The sequence below is a fragment of the Bufo gargarizans genome, chromosome 1 (assembly GCF_014858855.1).
Source record: "Bufo gargarizans isolate SCDJY-AF-19 chromosome 1, ASM1485885v1, whole genome shotgun sequence".
Classification (NCBI taxonomy): domain Eukaryota; kingdom Metazoa; phylum Chordata; class Amphibia; order Anura; family Bufonidae; genus Bufo; species Bufo gargarizans.
Genome location: NC_058080.1, coordinates 363211980 through 363233231, shown reverse-complemented (window position 1 = coordinate 363233231; position 21252 = coordinate 363211980).

Here is a 21252-nt window from a genome sequence, read left to right as displayed (position 1 = left end):
CTGTAAGGCTCCATTCAGACGTCCGCATGATTTTTACGGATCCATGGATACATGGATCGGATCCACAAAACACATGCGGACGTCTGAATGGAGCCTTACAGGGGGGTTATCAATGACAGGGGGGTGATCAATGACAGGGGGTGATCAGGGAGTGTGTATGGGTGATCACCCCTCTGTCATTGATCACCCCCTGTAAGGCTCCATTCAGACGTCCGCATGATTTTTACGGATCCATAAAACACATGCGGATGTCTGAATGGAGCCTTACAAGGGGGTGATCAATGACAGGGGGTGATCAGGGAGTGTATATGGGTGATCACCCCTCTGTCATTGATCACCCCCCTGTAGGGCTCCATTCAGACGTCCGCATGTGTTTTGGTATCCATGGATCCGTAAAAATCATGCGGACGTCTGAATGGAGCCTTACAGGGGGGTGATCAATGACAGGGGGTGATCAGGGAGTGTATATGTGTGATCACCCGCCTGTCATTGATCACCCCCCTGTAAGGCTCCATTCAGAAGTCTGCATGATTTTTACGGATCCATGGATACCAAAACACATGCGGACGTCTGAATGGAGCCCTACAGGGGGATGATCAATGACAGGGGGGTGATCAATGACAGGGGGTGATCAGGGAGTGTATATGGGTGATCACCCGCCTGTCATTGATCACCCCCCTGCAAGGCTCCATTCAGACGTCCGTATGCTTTTTGCGGATCCGATCCATGTATCCGTGGATCCGTAAAAATCATACGGACGTCTGAACGGAGCCCGACAGGGGGGTGATCAATGACAGGGCGGTGATCAATGACAGGGGGTGATCAGGGAGTGTATATGGGTGATCACCCGCCTGTCATTGATCACCCCCTGTAAGGCTCCATTCAGACGTCCGCATGTGTTTTGCGGATCCGATCCATGTATCCATGGATCCGTAAAAATCATGCGGACGTCTGAATGGAGCCTTACAGGGGGGGTGATCAGTGACAGGGCGGTGATCAATGACAGGGGGTGATCAGGGAGTTTATATGGGTGATCACCCGCCTGTCATTGATCACCCCCCTGCAAGGCTCCATTCAGACGTCCGTATGCTTTTTGCAGATCCGATCCATGTATCCGTGGATCCGTAAAAATCATACGGACGTCTGAACGGAGCCTGACAGGGGGGTGATCAATGACAGGGCGGTGATCAATGACAGGGGGTGATCAGGGAGTGTATATGGGTGATCACCCGCCTGTCATTGATCACCCCCTGTAAGGCTCCATTCAGACGTCCGCATGTGTTTTGCGGATCCGATCCATGTATCCATGGATCCGTAAAAATCATGCGGACGTCTGAATGGAGCCTTACAGGTGGGGTGATCAGTGACAGGGCGGTGATCAATGACAGGGGGTGATCAGGGAGTGTATATGGGTGATCACCCGCCTGTCATTGATCACCCCCCTGCACGGCTCCATTCAGACGTCCGTATGCTTTTTGCGGATCCGATCCATGTATCCGTGGATCCGTAAAAATCATACGGACGTCTGAACGGAGCCTGACAGGGGGGTGATCAATGACAGGGCGGTGATCAATGACAGGGGGTGATCAGGGAGTTTATATGGGGTGATCATGGGTGATCAGGGGTTTATAAGGGGTTAATAAGTGACGGGGGGGGGTGTAGTGTAGTGTGGTGTTTGGTGCGACTGTACTGAGCTACCTGAGTCCTCTGGTGGTCGATCCTAACAAAAGGAACCACCAGAGGACCAGGTAGGAGGTATATTAGACGCTGTTATGAAAACAGCGTCTAATATACCTGTTAGGGGTTAAAAAATTCGGATCTCCAGCCTGCCAGCGAGCGATCGCCGCTGGCAGGCTGGAGATCCACTCGCTTACCTTCCGTTCCTGTGAGCGCGCGCGCCTGTGTGAGCGCGTTCACAGGAAATCTCGCGTCTCGCGAGATGACGCGTATATGCGTCCAGGAGGAGTAAAGCAACCACCTCCCGGACGCATATCTGCGTACAGCGGTCGGGAGGTGGTTAAATCACATCATAAAGTATGCAGACAATACCACGATAAAAGGAAACGCCCTAGGTATGAGCTTATTGATATCAATGGTGCCTTGGTTGAGAGTATAAAGTTTCTCAGGGTACATGTTTCGTATAATCTAACATGGTCTTTACATACTTCAGCATTGGCAACGCCTGTTTTTTACTGCGGCAATTAAAGAGAGCTTCTTTTAGTCCATCTGTACTGTGGGGTTTCGCTCTGGTAGATAGGGTAAGTGGGCGCAGTACAGAGGCAAAATACAAGTTCTTAACGCAAAACGTCAGTGTTTATTCACACTTGAGTCAATTGCACAAAACAGCACGTAACTTTGCAGTCTTGGTGTTAATTCACACACAATGGAAAGTTCATATAACATAACTCACCTTGCTGGCAGTTCTGCCTCCAGTAGTCCTCAGCAGGTTTTAGGGGGCCTGTTTCCCCAGCTTGCGGCTCTCAGCCCTCGACCACGGCACAAAGCCTCAGATCCCCAAAAACAGAGACATCTCGGCTGAGCCCGGCTGCCTATTTAAGGACAACCAGGTGCTGTGAAAACCTAGACTGCCCCTAAACTCCGGTCCGGTATTTGACCTCCCCTGGCTGGAAACCAGCCCAGCCGCACATGCTGGGAGTAAAATACCTGCCTTGCCAGACACAACCCCTCACTGTGTCACAGTACTTAGAACTTTTATCAAGGCATGGTAGAAAGCGTGTTATGTAACAGTATTACTTTATGGTATGGAGGCTTTAATAGTATGGAAAAAAGGCGTTGCAAAAAGTGGTAAAAATAGCAGAGAATATTAATCGGGCTTCTTTGCCTAGCATTGCCAATGTGGCCAAAAGACGGATGGCTCAGAAGGCGAGAAGTATTATTGGCGATTTGTTGCATCCCTATTACAGTCTGTTATCTTATTTAAACTTTTGCCGTCAGGAGCTTGTGATGTAATACAAATAGTATATAAATTGTTTCTATCCGTCAGCAATTAGACTTTTTAATAACGAGATAAATTGTTAGGGTCTTTATTATTTATTTCTATATGTATGCTGTCTCTTTTAACCTGAATGGTGTCTTGTCTTTTGTCTTGTTCCATGGTCCAGAATAGACATTTCTCGCTGTTTTGTCTTGTTCTGATCCTGGTACTAGCCATTTTCTGACAGTTATGGTTCCATCAATGATTATTTGCACAAACTGATACCATGATAACAGCATGTTATTATTAGAAATAATATATATATATAAAACAAAAATCGGACTGCACTCCAGAAGACTCTTCAATAAGTCAATGTGTTTTATTCACCCATGAAGTGGCAAAGAGCGATGTTTCGGCTCATACATGAGCCTTTCTCATGCATTGGTACAAAATGAACAGCACACATATAAAGGTGTATCAATTAAGGTAATCAGTACAAAAACATAATTGGTAATTAAAAGTACAAGTACAAAATATATCAAAATGCATAAAAAAATCAATGATCATCCCCAAAGGGTAAAGTGACATGTGCATATGATGAATCAAATACATGATATAATAAATAACATAGTGTCATCAAATGTGCATAATTAAATCCAACTGTATCGCATCAATCTGTAATCAGTGCATACACTTTAATTAATGTGATCATAAGAGGGAGGAGGAGACTAGTTAGTACCTGGAAGATCGATGTAGCCCACATATACCATCACGCTGATAGGTTACCTCTGCGCATGTTCCGGCTGCATTACATCATCAGTATCGGGCCGAAAGGAGACACGCGTTCGCCGCAGGGTTGCCTGTCGATGACCCAAGCGGCGCATGCATGAATCACATGCACTGCCCATAAGCTGATGGCTGAAAAAGGCGGCGCATGCGCAACACAGTCACCTTTATAACTACCGCCATATTCAAGAAGGGAACATTGCCAGATCTCTTTTTTGTAATTTATCATTGCAGCCAAAGACCGTCACAATCATATAAGACCAGTCACTGTGGATAAATTCCACTGCCAAGCAGGTTAGGCGAGTAACCACCTTTTCCAAGATGGATAGCCCAGACCCAATCAGCGCCCAAATGATGCCAGCACGTCAGTGCTAGCCACATTACGGGTCCCCGCCCTGCCCCAACTCGTGACTAAGAGGGTTCTCCTCTATTAGCTGTGACATAATTGGTCGTTGGATATATAAAGCTCTAAAGGGGTACCATACTGGCAACATAAGCACTTGAACTAAACAAAGCATTATCTCATCAAAACAAGGAGGGAACTACCTCCATGTAATGCAGGCGGGACACGCAAAAGGAACCTCAGAATTAAAAACCAATAAGATGTTATAACAGAGTTACACTTCATTGGGGGCTCTTCATCCAACGTCCAGGCTCATTACCCATCCAAAATACCTTCTCCCAGATGTGCGAAAGTGTCTAAAAAACTAAAATAATAAAAAAGAAGTATCAATAATAAACATAAATAATATACCTTATTATCCCTATATTACAAAAAAATATAATTTTCTTTTCTTGTTTTTATATTTTTTGCTATTTTTTAACCAATGAACCTGTCAACCACAGGTAGAATGCTTCACGTACAGCCAGGGTAACAGAGGGCAAACACCACATACTCATACAATACCGCCATATCTATAATCTATGTTCAATCCATTAGGATACCGTTTATTTCAGGTCTGGATCCAGTATAACTCCCTTTTTTAAGTAGAGATATACGGTCTCCACCCCTCTGTGGCATTTGGATCTGGTCTATAATCCAACATCTGAGATCCTTTTCATTATGTTTATGTGACACGAAATGTCTAGGGACCGGTAAATCTGTACTCCCTTTTCTAATCGTATAGCGATGATTATTGAGCCTGGTCTTTAAATCTGTAGATGTTTCGCCTACATAGAGCAACTGGCAAGGATAGGACAATATATATACACTACAAAAGAAGAATCACATGTTAAGTGGAACTTGATGAGGTATGTGCAACCCATATTGGGGTGTACAAATTTCCTAGATCTACAGACGTAGCGACAATTGACACAATGCAGGCACAGAAAACAACCAGTACCCGATGGTGCCAACGTCGTCTGTCTGATGGTTGTTTTGGGGCCCACATCCGCTCTCACTAACCGATGTTTGATATTTTTACATCTGCGGTATGAAAACAAAGGTAATGCCCTAAATTCAGGTACCGCTTTCAAATAGCTGCCTAATATAGGCCAATGCCTCTTCAGAATTTTGTTGATTACACCACTACACTCAGAATAAGTAGATACAAATGTGATTCTCCTTTGAACATTCCTATCTCTAGTCCCTTGAAGTAAAGAGTCCCTATCCATAGCCAAAGCTTTGTGTTTTTGTTCAGTGAGCAATTTACTAGGGTAACCTCGCTGTCTAAATTTAGTAACCATGTCATCTATTGTCTTGTCCAAAGTGGTACTATCTGTTACAATCCTCTTAGCCGTCAAGAATTGTGAGTATGGTAAATGTTTCACCATACTACGAGGATGGCAGCTCTCATACCTCAAAATCGTATTTTTGTCAGTTGGTTTCATATAGAGTCTGGTAGAATAGGTTTTGTACTTGTACTTTTAATTACCAATTATGTTTTTGTACTGATTACCTTGATTTATAAACCTTTTATATGTGTGCTGTTCATTTTGTACCAATGCTTGAGAAAGGCTCATGTATGAGCCGAAACGTCGCTCTTTGCCACTTCATGGGTGAATAAAACACATTGACTTATTGAAGAGTCTTCTGGAGTGCAGTCCAATTTTTGTTCTATACAAGTGGGTAAGCACCTATTGCCATACTTGGACCTTGCACCCTCCTATTTTCCTTTTTTTCTTTTTTGATGGTGCTGCCGGTGGTTTTTTCAAAAATAAATAAATAAATAAATAAAAAAAAATATATATATATATAGTACAGACCAAAAGTTTGGACACACCTTCTCATTTAAAGAGTTTTCTTTATTTTCATGACTATGAAAATTGTAGATTCACACTAAAGGCATCAAAACTATGAATTAACACATGTGGAATTATATACATAACAAAAAAGTGTGAAACAACTGAAAATATGTCATATTCTAGGTTCTTCAAAGTAGCTACCTTTTGCTTTGATTACTGCTTTGCACACTCTTGGCATTCTCTTGATGAGCTTCAAGAGGTAGTCACCTGAAATGGTTTTCACTTCACAGGTGTGCTCTGTCAGGTTTAATAAGTGGGATTTCTTGCCTTATAAATGGGGTTGGGACCATCAGTTGCGTTGTGGAGAAGTCAGGTGGATACACAGCTGATAGTCCTACTGAATAGACTGTTAGAATTTGTATTATGGCAAGAAAAAAGCAGCTAAGTAAAGAAAAACGAGTGGCCATCATTACTTTAAGAAATGAAGGTCAGTCAGTCCAAAAAATTGGGAAAACATTGAAAGTGTCCCCAAGTGCAGTCACAAAAACCATCAAGCGCTACAAAGAAACTGGCTCACATGCGGACCGCCCCAGGAAAGGAAGACCAAGAGTCACCTCTGCTGCGGAGGATAAGTTCATCCCAGTCACCAGCCTCAGAAATCACAGGTTTACAGAAGCTCAGATTAGAGACCAGGTCAATGTTACACAGAGTTCTAGCAGCAGACACATCTCTAGAACAACTGTTAAGAGGAGACTGTATGAATCAGGCTTTCATGGTAGAATATCTTCTAGGAAACCACTGCTAAGGACAGGCAACAAGCAGAAGAGACTTGTTTAGGCTAAAGAACACAAGGAATGGACATTAGACCAGTGGAAATCTGTGCTTTGGTCTGATGAGTCCAAATTTGAGATCTTTGGTTCCAACTACCGTGTCTTTGTGCGACACAGAAAAGGTGAACGGATGGACTCTACATGCCTGGTTCCCACCGTGAAGCATGGAGGAGGGAGGTGTGATGGTGTGGGGGTGCTTTGCTGGTGACACTGTTGGGGATTTATTCAAAATTGAAGGCATACTGAACTAGCATGGCTACCACAGCATCTTGCAGCGGCATGCTATTCCATCCGGTTTGCGTTTAGTTGGACCATCATTTATTTTTCAACAGGACAATGACCCCAAACACACCTCCAGGCTGTGTAAGGGCTATTTGACCATGAAGGAGAGTGATGGGGTGCTGCGCCAGATGACCTGGCCTTCACAGTCACCAGACCTGAACCCAATCAAGATGGTTTGGGGTGAGCTGGACCGCAGAGTGAAGGCAAAGGGGCCAACAAGTGCTAAGCATCTCTGGGAACTCCTTCAAGACTGTTGGAAGACCATTTCAGGTGACTACCTCTTGAAGCTCATCAACAGAATGCCAAGAGTGTGCAAAGCAGTAATCAAAGCAAAAGGTGGCTACTTTGAAGAACCTAGAATATGACATATTTTCAGTTGTTTCACACTTTTTTTGTTATGTATATAATTCCACATGTGTTAATTCATAGTTTTGATTCCTTCAGTGTGAATCTACAATTTTCATAGTCATGAAAATAAAGAAAACTCTTTGAATGAGAAGGTGTGTCCAAACTTTTGGTCTGTACTGTGTATATATATATATATATATATATATATACAGTGGATATGAAAAGTCTACACACCCCTGTTAAAATGTCATGTTTCTGTGATGTAAAAAAAATTCGACAAAGATAAATCATTTCAGAACTTTTTTCACCTTTAATGTGACCTATAAGGCTACTTTCACACTAGCGTTCGAGCGGATCTGTTCTGAACGGATCCGCTCATATTAATGCAGACGGTGGCTCCGTTCAGAACGGATCCGTCTGCATTATAACTTAGAAAAATTTTCTAAGTGTGAAAGTAGCCTGAGCGGATCCGTTCAGACTTTACATTGAAAGTCAATGGGGGACGGATCCGCTTGAAGATTGAGCCATATGGTGTCATCTTCAAGCGGATCCGTCCCCATTGACTTCCATTATAAGTCGGAACGGATCCGCTCGCCTCCGCACGGCCAGGCGGACACCCGAACGCTGCTTGCAGCATTCAGGTGTCCGCTCACTGAGCGGAGCGGAGGCTGAGCACTGGCAGGCGGATGCATTCTCAGTGGATCCGCCTCCACTGAGAATGCATTAGGGCCAGACGGCTGCGTTCAGGGCCGCTTGTGAGCCCCTTCAATCGGAGCTCTCGAGCGGACACCTGAACACAGGTGTGAAAGTAGCCTAAACTGTACCACTCAATTGAAAAACAAAATCTTTTAGGTGGAGGGAAGAAAACAAAAATAAAATAATGTGGTTGCATAAATGTGCACACCCTATTATAACTGGGGATGTAGCTGTGTTCAGAATTATGCAATCACATTTAAAATCATATTAAATAGGAGTCAGCATACACCTGCCATCATTTAAAGTGCCTCTGATTAACCCCAAATAAAGTTCAGCTGGTCTAGTTGGTCTTTCCTGAAATTTTCTTAGTCGCATCCCACAGCAAAAGCCATGGTCCACAGAGAGTTTCTGAGGGATCTCATTGCTAAAAGGTATCAGTCAGGAGAAGGGTACAAAATAATTTCCAAGGCATTAGATATACCATGGAACACAGTGAAGACAGTCATCATCAAGTGGAGAAAATATGGCACGACAGTGACATTACCAAGAACTTGATGTCCCTCAAAAATTGATGAAAAGACGATAAGAAAACTGGTCTGGGAGTCTACCAAAAGGCCTACAGCAACATTAAAGGAGCTGCAGGAATATCTGGCAAGTACTGGTTGTGTGGTACATGTGACAACAATCTCCCGTATTTTTCATATGTCTAGACTATGGGGTAGAATGGCAAGAGGAAAGCCTTTTCTTACGAAGAAAAACATCCAAGCCAGGCTACATTTTGCAAAAACACATCTGAAGTCTCCCAAAAGCATGTGGGAAAAGGTGTTATGGTCTGATGAAACCAAGGTTGAACTTTTTGGCCATAATTCCAAAAGATATGTTTGGTGGAAAAACAACACTGCATATCACCGAAAGAACACCATACCCACAGTGAAGCATGGTGGTGGCAGCATCATGCTTTGGGGCTGTTTTTCTTCAGCTTGAACTGGGGCCTTAGTTAAGCTAGTGTCACACCTGTGACAGGTCTTAGAAGGTCTGAAAGATTATCTGCACATTAGTAATCTGACAGCCTCTTTTGTTTTCACTTTGTCTGTGTGTTGCTGGTATGTCCACACCTGTTCAGATGTGGATCATGTGACCTTTACCTATTTCTATTTAGTCTGACTTTACCCATTACTCCTTGCTCTGGATAGCTTCATTTGGTTTTTGGAAGAGCTGGAGTGTTGAAGTCCTCATCCATTTGTTGTGTTTTGCATTTATTCCCCCTGGTGTTTTACTATGCCTCAGCGAGATGCTGGTTCCTTCACCAGGGAAGAAACGGATTGTCTCTTCCCTGTCATTACCTTTAGGGCATCCGAGGGTCACCAGGGTTTTCTAGGTTCCTGTGTATGGGCATCTCTACCATCAAGAGGTGCCCATATGGATAGGAGTTAGGACCAGGAGCAGGGTTTTATAGGTGGTGACCCTTTTTTGCCTCCCTAGCGGTGAGGCCTAGTATCTTTCCCCCTCCTTCTTGTTGTCTTTTGGTGTTCTTTCCTACTACATCCATGACAGCTAGAGGGAAATATGAACAGTTCCAAATACCAGTCAATATTGGCACAAAACCTTCAGGATTCTGCTAGAAAGAATGCTGCTAGCTTTTAGCATGACAACAACCCAAAGCATACATCCAAATCAACAAAGGAATGGCTTCACTAGAAGAAGATTAACATTTTGGAATGGCCCAGACCTGAATCTGACTGAAAATCTGTGGGGTGATCTGAAGAGGGCTGTGCACAGGAAGTCAAAATGTGCCATGCTGATAGACTCATACCCAAAAAGACTGAGTGTTGTAATACAATCAAAAGGTGCTTCAACAAATTATTAGTTTATGGGTGTGCACACTTATGCAACCATATTATTTTATTTTTATATTTTTTCTTCCCTCTACCTAAAATATTTCAGTTTGTTTTTCAATTGAGTGGTGCAGTTTATAGGTCACATTAAAGGTGGAAAAAGTTCTGAAATGATTTATCTTTGTCTAATTTGTTTTACATCACAGAAACCTGACATTTTAACAGGGGTGTGTAGAATTTTTATATCCACTGTGTGTATATATATATATATGTAATCATGAAAAGCCGGGCAGCACTCCTTTGCACTCCCTTGTTGACTGAAAGATGGGTGCCAGCGTTAATCCCTCGATTCAAGGTGATGAATAAATAATGAAAATCAGCGGCACTCCTTGAAAGATGAAAAAAATGTGCTATTTATTCACACGTCATACAGCAACGTTTCGGTTCTCTCAGAAGAGAAGACTTGGCTTGAAAAAGTTCTGAGAGAGATCCGATACATTGCTGTATGACATGTGTGAATAAATAGCACATTTTTTTTCATCTTTCAAGGAGTGCCGTGGATTTTTATTATATATATATATGCCATTTTGTATATAATAACCTACTAAACATAAAAGTAATGACAATGTAGATGAAGGCAATACAAACTACAGGTAGGTACAGGAGGAGAAATGAAGGGGAAGACAAAAAAAGCAAGCAAGCTTAGCAGGTACGGCTGTGTTCACATCTGTGCTGAGCCTCTGCCACAGATTCTGTCTTATTTACCAGAAAAAAATTGAGCTGCATGCATTTCCTAGTAAAATGGCAGATGCCATAAAGGAACCTGATGGACGCTATTGCAAGTTTTTGGGGTCTGTCGGGTATCGCTGGTGCCCATCATGTGATGATCTGCTTGAAATCTGTTTTTTTTCAGATAGAACCAAATAACAGAATTCATAACTCAGCTGTCTATGAGCTTTCACTTTTAGGCTTTACACCATGTTAGATAATATATAGATATAATGTACAGGATATATTCAGTAACTTTACGGGTCCTGACTAGGGATGAGCGAACTCGAACTGTATAGTTCGGGTTCGTACCGAATTTTGGGGTGTCCGTGACACGGACCCGAACCCGGACATTTTCGTAAAAGTCCGGGTTCGGGTTCGGTGTTCGTCGCTTTCTTCGCGCTTTTGTGACGCTTTCTTGGCGCTTTTTGAAAGGCTGCAAAGCAGCCAATCAACAAGCGTCATACTACTTGCCCCAAGAGGCCATCACAGCCATGCCTACTATTGGCATGGCTGTGATTGGCCAGAGCACCATGTGACCCAGCCTCTATTTAAGCTGGAGTCACATAGCGCCGCCCGTCACTCTGCTCTGATTAGCGTAGGGAGAGGTTGCGGCTGCGACAGTAGGGCGAGATTAGGCAGATTAACTCCTCCAAAGGACTTGATTAACTGATCGATCTGCAGCTGTGGATCATTGAGCTGCTGATCCTCAATTGCTCACTGTTTTTAGGCTGCCCAGACCGTTTGTCAGTCACATTTTTCTGGGGTGATCGGCGGCCATTTTGTGTCTTGTGGTGCGCCAGCACAAGCTGCGACCAAGTGCATTTAACCCTCAATGGTGTGGTTGTTTTTTGGCTAAAGCCTACATCAGGGTGAAGCTGTCACACCAAGTGCATTTAACCAGCAATAGTCTGTTTATTTTTTGGCCATATACTACATCAGGGGCAAGCTGCGCCTGTCACCAAGTGCATTTAACCCTCAATGGTGCGTTTGTTTTTTGGCTAAAGCCTACATCAGGGTGAAGCTGTCACACCAAGTGCATTTAACCAGCAATAGTCTGTTTATTTTTTGGCCATATACTACATCAGGGGCAAGCTGCGCCCGTCACCAAGTGCATTTAACCCTCAGTAGTGTGGTTGGTCAAGCTATCACACCAAGTGCATTTAACCAGCAATAGTCTGTTCATTTTTTGGCCATATACTAAATCAGGGGCAAGCTGCGCCCGTCACCAAGTGCATTTAACCAGCAATAGTCTGTTCATTTTTTGGCCATATACTACATCAGGGGCAAGCTGCGCCCGTCACCAAGTGCATTTAACCCTCAGTAGTGTGGTTGGTCAAGCTGTGACACCAAGTGCATTTAACCAGCAATAGTCTGTTCATTTTTTGGCCATATACTACATCAGGGGCAAGCTGCGCCCATCACCAAGTGCATTTAACCAGCAATAGTGTGGTTATTTTTTGGCCATATCCCAGTCTAATTCTGTCACTAAATCCATACCGGTCACCCAGCGCCTAAATACTAGGCCTCAAATTTATATCCCGCTAAATCTCTCGTTACCGCTGTCCTGTTGTGGCTGGGAAAGTTATTTAGTGTCCGTCAAAGCACATTTTTTGTTCTGGGTTGAAATACAATTCCCAATTTAGCAATTTAAAAATTTAGTGGTTTCTGCTGTATCAGAGCTATTTGAAATCTATCCCTAAAAGGGTATATAATATTCAAGGTGCACATAGGGTCATTCAGAATAACTTCACACACCCGCTACTGTGCATTTCCAAGTCTAATTCTGTCACTAAACCCATACCTGTCACCCAGCGCCTAAATACTAGGCCTCAAATTCATATCCTGCTAAATCTCTCGTTAACGCTGTCCTGTTGTGGCTGGGAAAGTTATTTAGTGTCCGTCAAAGCACATTTTTTGTTCTGGGTTGAAATACAATTCCCAATTTAGCAATTTCATAATTTAGTGGTTTCTGCTATATCAGAGCTATTTGAAATCTATCCCTAAAAGGGTATATAATATTCAAGGTGCACATTGGGTCATTCAGAATAACTTCACACACACCCGCTACTGTGTATTTCTAAGTCTAATTCTGTCACTAAACCCATACCTGTCACCCAGCGCCTAAATACTAGGCCTCAAATTTATATCCTGCTAAATCTCTCGTTAACGCTGTCCTGTTGTGGCTGGGAAAGTTATTTAGTGTCCGTCAAAGCACATTTTTTGTTCTGGGTTGAAATACAATTCCCAATTTAGCAATTTCATAATTTAGTGGTTTCTGCTATATCAGAGCTATTTGAAATCTATCCCTAAAAGGGTATATAATATTCAAGGTGCACATTGGGTCATTCAGAATAACTTCACACACACCCGCTACTGTGTATTTCTAAGTCTAATTCTGTCACTAAACCCATACCTGTCACCCAGCGCCTAAATACTAGGCCTCAAATTTATATCCTGCTAAATCTCTCGTTAACGCTGTCCTGTTGTGGCTGGGAAAGTTATTTAGTGTCCGTCAAAGCACATTTTTTGTTCTGGGTTGAAATACAATTCCCAATTTAGCAATTTCATAATTTAGTGGTTTCTGCTATATCAGAGCTATTTGAAATCTATCCCTAAAAGGGTATATAATATTCAAGGTGCACATTGGGTCATTCAGAATAACTTCACACACACCCGCTACTGTGTATTTCCAAGTCTAATTCTGTCACTAAACCCATACCTGTCACCCAGCGCCTAAATACTAGGCCTCAAATTTATATCCAGCTAAATCTGTCCTTAGTGCTGTAGCTGGGCGAGTTATTTAGTGTCCGTTCAAGCACATTTCTTGTTCTGGGTTGAAATACAATTCCCAATTTAGCAATTTCATAATTTAGTGGTTTCTGCTATATCAGAGCTATTTGAAATCTATCCCTAAAAGGGTAGATCATATTGAAGGTGCACATAGGGACATTCAGAATAACTTCACACACCCGCTACTGTGCATTTCCAAGTCTAATTCTGTCACTAAACCCATACCTGTCACCCAGCGCCTAAATACTAGGCCTCAAATTTATATCCAGCTAAATCTGTCCTTAGTGCTGTAGCTGGGCGAGTTATTTAGTGTCCGTTCAAGCACATTTCTTGTTCTGGGTTGAAATACAATTCCCAATTTAGCAATTTCATAATTTAGTGGTTTCTGCTATATCAGAGCTATTTGAAATCTATCCCTAAAAGGGTATATAATATTCAAGGTGCACATTGGGTCATTCAGAATAACTTCACACACACCCGCTACTGTGTATTTCCAAGTCTAATTCTGTCACTAAACCCATACCTGTCACCCAGCGCCTAAATACTAGGCCTCAAATTTATATCCTGCTAAATCTCTCGTTAACGCTGTCCTGTTGTGGCTGGGAAAGTTATTTAGTGTCCGTCAAAGCACATTTTTTGTTCTGGGTTGAAATACAATTCCCAATTTAGCAATTTCATAATTTAGTGGTTTCTGCTATATCAGAGCTATTTGAAATCTATCCCTAAAAGGGTATATAATATTCAAGGTGCACATTGGGTCATTCAGAATAACTTCACACACACACGCTTCTGTGCATTTCCAAGTCTAATTCTGTCACTAAATCCATACCGGTCACCCAGCGCCTAAATACTAGGCCTCAAATTTATATCCCGCTGAATTTGAATACAATACATTGGGCCAAATAATATATTTGTTGTTGTGGTGAACCATAACAATGAGAAAAACATCTAGTAAGGGACGCGGACGTGGACATGGTCGTGGTGGTGTTAGTGGACCCTCTGGTGCTGGGAGAGGACGTGGCCGTTCTGCCACATCCACACGTCCTAGTGTACCAACTACCTCAGGTCCCAGTAGCCGCCAGAATTTACAGCGATATATGGTGGGGCCCAATGCCGTTCTAAGGATGGTAAGGCCTGAGCAGGTACAGGCATTAGTCAATTGGGTGGCCGACAGTGGATCCAGCACGTTCACATTATCTCCCACCCAGTCTTCTGCAGAAAGCGCACAGATGGCGCCTGAAAACCAACCCCATCAGTCTGTCACATCACCCCCATGCATACCAGGGAAACTGTCTCAGCCTCAAGTTATGCAGCAGTCTCTTATGCTGTTTGAAGACTCCGCTGGCAGGGTTTCCCAAGGGCATCCACCTAGCCCTTCCCCAGCGGTGAAAGACATAGAATGCACTGACGCACAACCACTTATGTTTCCTGATGATGAGGACATGGGAATACCACCTCAGCATGTCTCTGATGATGACGAAACACAGGTGCCAACTGCTGCGTCTTTCTGCAGTGTGCAGACTGAACAGGAGGTCAGGGATCAAGACTGGGTGGAAGACGATGCAGGGGACGATGAGGTCCTAGACCCCACATGGAATGAAGGTCGTGCCACTGACTTTCACAGTTCGGAGGAAGAGGCAGTGGTGAGACCGAGCCAACAGCGTAGCAAAAGAGGGAGCAGTGGGCAAAAGCAGAACACCCGCCGCCAAGAGACTCCGCCTGCTACTGACCGCCGCCATCTGGGACCGAGCACCCCAAAGGCAGCTTCAAGGAGTTCCCTGGCATGGCACTTCTTCAAACAATGTGCTGACGACAAGACCCGAGTGGTTTGCACGCTGTGCCATCAGAGCCTGAAGCGAGGCATTAACGTTCTGAACCTGAGCACAACCTGCATGACCAGGCACCTGCATGCAAAGCATGAACTGCAGTGGAGTAAACACCTTAAAACCAAGGAAGTCACTCAGGCTCCCCCTGCTACCTCTTCTGCTGCTGCCGCCTCGGCCTATTCTGCTGCTGCCGCCTCGGCCTCTTCCTCCGCCTCTGGAGGAACGTTGGCACCTGCCGCCCAGCAAACAGGGGATGTACCACCAACACCACCACCACCACCTCCGTCACCAAGCGTCTCAACCATGTCACACGCCAGCGTTCAGCTCTCCATCTCACAAACATTTGATAGAAAGCGTAAATTCCCACCTAGCCACCCTCGATCCCTGGCCCTGAATGCCAGCATTTCTAAACTACTGGCCTATGAAATGCTGTCATTTAGGCTGGTGGACACAGACAGCTTCAAACAGCTCATGTCGCTTGCTGTCCCACAGTATGTTGTTCCCAGCCGGCACTACTTCTCCAAGAGAGCCGTGCCTTCCCTGCACAACCAAGTATCCGATAAAATCAAGTGTGCACTGCGCAACGCCATCTGTAGCAAGGTCCACCTAACCACAGATACGTGGACCAGTAAGCACGGCCAGGGACGCTATATCTCCCTAACTGCACACTGGGTAAATGTAGTGGCACCTGGGCCCCAGGCGGAGAGCTGTTTGGCGCACGTCCTTCTGCCGCCAAGGATCGCAGGGCAACATTCTTTGCCTCCTGTTGCCACCTCCTCCTTCTCGGCTTCCTGCTCCTCTTCTTCCACCTGCTCATCCAGTCAGCCACACACCTTCACCACCAACTTCAGCACAGCCCGGGGTAAACGTCAGCAGGCCATTCTGAAACTCATATGTTTGGGGGACAGGCCCCACACCGCACAGGAGTTGTGGCGGGGTATTGAACAACAGACCGACGAGTGGTTGCTGCCGGTGAGCCTCAAGCCCGGCCTGGTGGTGTGTGATAATGGGCGAAATCTCGTTGCAGCTCTGGGACTAGCCAATTTGACGCACATCCCTTGCTTGGCGCATGTGCTGAATTTGGTGGTGCAGAAGTTCATTCACAACTACCCCGACATGTCAGAGCTGCTGCATAAAGTGCGGGCCGTCTGTTCGCGCTTCCGGCGTTCACATCCTGCTGCTGCTCGCCTGTCTGCGCTACAGCGTAACTTCGGCCTTCCCGCTCACCGCCTCATATGCGACGTGCCCACCAGGTGGAACTCCACCTTGCACATGCTGGACAGACTGTGCGAGCAGCAGCAGGCCATAGTGGAGTTTCAGCTGCAGCACGCACGGGTCAGTCGCACTACAGAACAGCACCACTTCACCACCAATGACTGGGCCTCCATGCGAGACCTGTGTGCCCTGTTGCGCTGTTTCGAGTACTCCACCAACATGGCCAGTGGCGATGACACCGTTATCAGCGTTACAATACCACTTCTATGTCTCCTTGAGAAAACACTTAGGGCGATGATGGAAGAGGAGGTGGCCCAGGAGGAGGAGGAGGAGGAGGAAGAGGGGTCATTTTTAGCACTTTCAGGCCAGTCTCTTCGAAGTGACTCAGAGGGAGGTTTTTGGCAACAGCAGAGGCCAGGTACAAATGTGGCCAGCCAGGGCCCACTACTGGAGGACGAGGAGGACGAGGATGAGGAGGAGGTGGAGGAGGATGAGGATGAAGCATGGTCACAGCGGGGTGGCACCCAACGCAGCTCGGGTCCATCACTGGTGCGTGGCTGGGGGGAAAGGCAGGACGATGACGATACGCCTCCCACAGAGGACAGCTTGTCCTTACCCCTGGGCAGCCTGGCACACATGAGCGACTACATGCTGCAGTGCCTGCGCAACGACAGCAGAGTTGCCCACATTTTAACCTGTGCGGACTACTGGGTTGCCACCCTGCTGGATCCACGCTACAAAGACAATGTGCCCACCTTACTTCCTGCACTGGAGCGTGATAGGAAGATGCGCGAGTACAAGCGCACGTTGGTAGACGCGCTACTGAGAGCATTCCCAAATGTCACAGGGGAACAAGTGGAAGCCCAAGGCCAAGGCAGAGGAGGAGCAAGAGGTCGCCAAGGCAGCTGTGTCACGGCCAGCTCCTCTGAGGGCAGGGTTAGCATGGCAGAGATGTGGAAAACTTTTGTCAACACGCCACAGCTAACTGCACCACCACCTGATACGCAACGTGTTAGCAGGAGGCAACATTTCACTAACATGGTGGAACAGTACGTGTGCACACCCCTCCACGTACTGACTGATGGTTCGGCCCCATTCAACTTCTGGGTCTCTAAATTGTCCACGTGGCCAGAGCTAGCCTTTTATGCCTTGGAGGTGCTGGCCTGCCCGGCAGCCAGCGTTTTGTCTGAACGTGTATTCAGCACGGCAGGGGGCGTCATTACAGACAAACGCAGCCGCCTGTCTACAGCCAATGTGGACAAGCTGACGTTCATAAAAATGAACCAGGCATGGATCCCACAGGACCTGTCCGTCCCTTGTCCAGATTAGACATTAACTACCTCCCCATAACCATATATTATTGGACTCCAGGGCACTTCCTCATTCAATCCTATTTTTATTTTCATTTTACCATTATATTGCGAGGCTACCCAAAGTTGAATGAACCTCTCCTCTGCCTGTGTGCTAGGCCTAAATATATGCCAATGGACTGTTGCAGTGGTGGCTGACATGAAGCCTGATTCTCTGCTATGACATGCAGACTAATTCTCTGCTGACATGAAGCCAGATTGTCTGTTACGGGACCTCTCTCCTCTGCCTGGGTGCTGGGCCTAAATTTATGACAATGGACTGTTGCAGTGGTGGCTGACGTGAAGCCTGATTCTCTGCTATGACATGCAGACTGATTCTCTGCTGACATGAAGCCAGATTGTCTGTTACGGGACCTCTCTGCTCTGCCTGTGTGCTAGGCCTAAATATATGCCAATGGACTGTTGCAGTGGTGGGTGACGTGAAGCCTCATTCTCTGCTATGACATGCAGACTGATTCTCTGCTGACATGAAGCCAGATCGTCTGTTACGGGACCTCTCTGCTCTGCCTGTGTGCTAGGCCTAAATATATGCCAATGGACTGTTGCAGTGGTGGCTGACGTGAAGCCTGATTCTCTGCTATGACATGCAGACTGATTCTCTGCTGACATGAAGCCAGATTGTCTGTTACGGGACCTCTCTCCTCTGCCTGGGTGCTGGGCCTAAATTTATGACAATGGACTGTTGCAGTGGTGGCTGACGTGAAGCCTGATTCTCTGCTATGACATGCAGACTGATTCTCTGCTGTCATGAAGCCAGATTGTCTGTTACGGGACCTCTCTGCTCTGCCTGTGTGCTAGGCCTAAATATATGCCAATGGACTGTTGCAGTGGTGGGTGACGTGAAGCCTCATTCTCTGCTATGACATGCAGACTGATTCTCTGCTGACATGAAGCCAGATTGTCTGTTACAGGACCTCTCTCCTCTGCCTGTGTGCTAGGCCTAAATATATGCCAATGGACTGTTGCAGTGGTGGCTGACGTGAAGCCTCATTCTCTGCTATGACATGCAGACTAATTCTCTGCTGACATGAAGCCAGATTGTCTGTTACGGGACCTCTCTCCTCTGCCTGGGTGCTGGGCCTAAATTTATGACAATGGACTGTTGCAGTGGTGGCTGACGTGAAGCCTGATTCTCTGCTATGACATGCAGACTGATTCTCTGCTGACATGAAGCCAGATCCTCTGTTACGGGACCTCTCTCCTCTGCCTGTGTGTGTGCTGGGCCTAAATATATGCCAATGGACTGTTGCAGTGGTGGCTGACGTGAAGCCTCATTCTCTGCTATGACATGCAGACTGATTCTCTGCTGACATGAAGCCAGATTCTCTGTTACGGGACCTCTCTCCTCTGCCTGTGTGTGTGCTGGGCCTAAATATATGCCAATGGACTGTTGCAGTGGTGGCTGACGTGAAGCCTCATTCTCTGCTATGACATGCAGACTAATTCTCTGCTGACATGAAGACAGATTCTCTGTTACGGGACCTCCCTCCTCTGCCTGGGTGCTGGGCCTAAATATATGCCAATGGACTGTTGCAGTGGTGGCTGACGTGAAGCCTCATTCTCTGCTATGACATGCAGACTAATTCTCTGCTGACATGAAGACAGATTCTCTGTTACGGGACCTCCCTCCTCTGCCTGGGTGCTGGGCCTAAATATATGCCAATGGACTGTTGCAGTGGTGGCTGACGTGAAGCCTCATTCTCTGCTATGACATGCAGACTGATTCTCTGCTGACATGAAGACAGATTCTCTGTTACGGGACCTCTCTCCTCTGCCTGTGTGTGTGCTGGGCCTAAATATATGCCAATGGACTGTTGCAGTGGTGGCTGACGTGAAGCCTCATTCTCTGCTATGACATGCAGACTGATTCTCTGCTGACATGAAGCCAGATTCTCTGTTACGGGACCTCTCTCCTCTGCCTGTGTGTGTGCTGGGCCTAAATATATGCCAATGGACTGTTGCAGTGGTGGCTGACGTGAAGCCTCATTCTCTGCTATGACATGCAGACTGATTCTCTGCTGACATGAAGCCAGATTCTCTGTTACGGGACCTCTCTCCTCTGCCTGTGTGTGTGCTGGGCCTAAATATATGCCAATGGACTGTTGCAGTGGTGGCTGACGTGAAGCCTCATTCTCTGCTATGACATGCAGACTAATTCTCTGCTGACATGAAGACAGATTCTCTGTTACGGGACCTCTCTCCTCTGCCTGTGTGTGTGCTGGGCCTAAATATATGCCAATGGACTGTTGCAGTGGTGGCTGACGTGAAGCCTCATTCTCTGCTATGACATGCAGACTGATTCTCTGCTGACATGAAGCCAGATTCTCTGTTACGGGACCTCTCTCCTCTGCCTGTGTGTGTGCTGGGCCTAAATATATGCCAATGGACTGTTGCAGTGGTGGCTGACGTGAAGCCTCATTCTCTGCTATGACATGCAGACTGATTCTCTGCTGACATGAAGCCAGATTCTCTGTTACGGGACCTCTCTCCTCTGCCTGTGTGTGTGCTGGGCCTAAATATATGCCAATGGACTGTTGCAGTGGTGGCTGACGTGAAGCCTCATTCTCTGCTATGACATGCAGACTAATTCTCTGCTGACATGAAGACAGATTCTCTGTTACGGGACCTCCCTCCTCTGCCTGGGTGCTGGGCCTAAATATATGCCAATGGACTGTTGCAGTGGTGGCTGACGTGAAGCCTCATTCTCTGCTATGACATGCAGACTAATTCTCTGCTGACATGAAGACAGATTCTCTGTTACGGGACCTCTCTCCTCTGCCTGGGTGCCGGGGCCTAAATATCTGAGAATGGACTGTTCCAGTGGTGGGTGACGGGAAGCCAGATTCTCTGCTATGGAACCTCTCTCCAATTGATTTTGGTTAATTTTTATTTATTTAATTTTTATTTTAATTCATTTCCCTATCCACATTTGTTTGCAGGGGATTTACCTACATGTTGCTGCCTTTTGCAGCCCTCTAGCTCTTTCCTGGGCTGTTTTACAGCCTTTTTAGTGCCGAAAAGTTCGGGTCCCCATTGACTTCAATGGGGTTCGGGTTCGGGACGAAGTTCGGATCGGGTTCGGATCCCGAACCCGAACATTTCCGGGATGTTCGGCCGAACTTCTCGAACCCGAACATCCAGGTGTTCGCTCAACTCTAGTCCTGACCTGTCTGAATTAGAGTTCTGTGTTCACAATTTTGCACTTTGCTAGGAAAAGTGACAATAAGCTCCCATGTCTCCCTAAGATCATAGCTATGCCCTCGTAATGCAGTTGGCTAGTGAGCGGTTCCTACATCACATTACTGTATAGTACCTGGTATAAAGACTACATTAACCTTTGAGCAGACATGGAGCCAGCAAGAAATACTGAGTAAAGGAGGATAC